Raw genomic sequence first — 2,500 nt, forward strand, 5'->3', positions numbered from 1 at the left:
CCTGAAATTGAATATTTCTGCGTCACGAGAGTGACGGGGCCTGGGTTACAATAGGTGTTAGAGAGGGATTATGGATAGTGACTGGTGTATGTAAGCTAGGTATAGCATGTGATTAGTCATTCTAGGTCGACACCGTTTACCTGCAATTTTCGAGATTTTGGATTTGTAAAGCTTTTGTAGGATGGGTTCTTTATTTCTCTGGCTGGCCCATGTCTCTTACCCAGGGAGGACAGTTCAGTGCGGCGGCTCTTTGTGTATTCGTCTTCTAAAGGTTACGATTGCCAATTCAGTGCTTGCTGTGGCTTTTCTTGTAGTTTAGTCAAGTTTCCAACGTTACACCGATGCTCAAGTGCTGAGCCATGCTAAGCCTAACTTGTGATTAAGCTTCCTTTATGCTTTTAATTTGTTACATTCATCTGTTACGCAATTAGATACCTTTAAACCCCGAAGTGTTTGCGGCACTGCGTTTGGTTAGGGGAGTACGTTTCCATTTTTCCCACAGCGTTTTTGGTATCCGGCGATGCCGCTAGTTTTGTATTTTCCTTAATTCAATTTATGTGCACCAATAGTTGCGACTTTTATCCAATATTCACGCTTGTAATGTTACAACGGGGTGCGGCCGAGACTCCCAAAATAAATCTAATGGTATATTTCTCTCGCACCTGTAGCGTGGTGAAGCTGAAATTATAAGATAGTTTGATCTTTGTCGAAAACACCATAACAACTATCACATGTTTTTAGTGACTTTCTAAAAGTTGTTTGTCACATAGTGATCTAATCATATGAAGCAATTATAAATAAGTCACCAGTCGAAAACAAAACGAGTTTTCGCCAGCGAATAAGCATTTTGAGACAATTCGTGAGTTTTGGAGATTTGGGTAAGCTTAGGAAACCACAATGACAACTACGTATAAGGGGGCCATTAGGGTCAAACCGCTCAAAACCGAAAAACCTCTGCACAACCGCAGGCAAAACCCTCAAAATCAAGTTTTTAAAACCATGTTAAAACTAATTCACTGGTAATAAGAGTAGCATACGAACTTGGGCCTGCGTCAGGAGGTTAATCCCAGAAATGAGAATGATGCTATAAAATATTTGCACGCGGCTGACACGCATGATTTACGAACCTAAAGCGTATATCAAATTGGAGAAACCGCATCGGATATTTAAAAAAAAAAAACTTTCCCTTTTGCATAAAACCAAATGCGAAAAACAGATCAATATTCGTCGTGCGTAGTTTTTCCAGCATTTTTTTTTTCCAATAAACGTAGAAAGTTGTGCTTTGTCATCAATGTGTTTAATAATAAAACAATTATCCTGCTCAATCTTGCCAAATATCGCCTGATTTTAGCCAGCTCGGCTAATTATCAGGCGATATTCCGCGCGATTTCGCAGGATAATTGTTAACTATTCACCTCCGAAAAACTTGCGCGGGATTTGCGCCCGAAAATATTGTAATCGTTGGAGGAATAATGAGTTAAAATCATCTTTTTGTGCTATATCATCTAACTGTTTTAGTATATACTAAAACAACTATTTTTGTCTGTGTCGGTGGCTAGAGGTTAATATTTACCTCGCCGCTTTGCGGCACGGTAAATAATATCCACCACTAGCCACTTCCACTTCGGTGAATAGTTGTTAAATAGCGACACGCAAGTTAACTTACAACTCGTCATGACGACTTAAAAGAGTCGCCATAACGAATTATAACTCGACCTATGAGTCGCCATAACATGTTTTAAGACGATTAAAATTTGCCATAATGAATTATAAGTCACGGTGACGTGTTATAAGTCGATTATAAGTCATCATGATGAGTTATAAGTTGATTTGTAAGTCTTCTGAAATGATTAAAAATGTTGAAGGACTAAAAAGTCTTTTTCATGGGACGTGTTTTAAGTTGTCTAAAAGTCGTTTTAACATGGTTAAAATTTTGGGATGGATTTCCCGTTAGGGGCTCCACATTGCTTAATTCTGTTTCCGTATTCGAATCTTGAACTAAGAGAGAAATGTTATCACGCTGCATGCTTGAAAATTTGCCGGTGTTTAACTGTATCAGATAGAAAATAAAAGGGGAAGATTCCCACTTTATTTTCTCTTGCTACATCATAACAAAGTTATTCTCACCTTTATATCCTTTGTAGAGAATTTTTCTTAGGAGAAAGTGAAATGCTGGTATTAAAGCAATGCGACAGTACTCGACACTTTTTCAAACGTCTCGCATCCGACACAGTAGAGACTTTTAAGATCTACGATTAAAACGTCACCATCGTATACCCTTCCATCTCATTGAAGTTGTACAATATAAGTGAAGTATTCTAAAATAAATTGTCTACTTGCGGTTTTAGAGTAAGAAAAAGAGAATTGCATGTTCACGTTGTCGTCAAAACGTCAAATTTGGTGATTTGACGTCGTTGTTACGCAGAGTACTGCAAAAACCGTGTTATGTGCTATTAATTAAGGAGCTTTAGCAACGACGACGACGGAAACGGCAACGAGA

The 2,500-nt window shown here is 38.4% G+C and overlaps 1 protein-coding gene across 1 annotated transcript in view; it reads right to left on the minus strand.

Moving 5' to 3' along the window:
* The window catches only part of LOC138026972 (adrenocorticotropic hormone receptor-like), a 12,888-nt gene extending 10,622 nt beyond the window's left edge, over nucleotides 1–2,266 (minus strand). The window contains exon 1 of the mRNA XM_068874457.1: nucleotides 2,128–2,266. The gene's annotated coding sequence lies outside the window, so the exon portion shown is untranslated. The remainder of the gene's footprint in view (nucleotides 1–2,127) is intronic.
* Nucleotides 2,267–2,500: the final 234 nt, after the last annotated feature.

The sequence above is a fragment of the Montipora capricornis genome, chromosome 12 (assembly GCF_036669925.1).
Source record: "Montipora capricornis isolate CH-2021 chromosome 12, ASM3666992v2, whole genome shotgun sequence".
Taxonomy (NCBI): Eukaryota; Metazoa; Cnidaria; class Anthozoa; order Scleractinia; family Acroporidae; genus Montipora; species Montipora capricornis.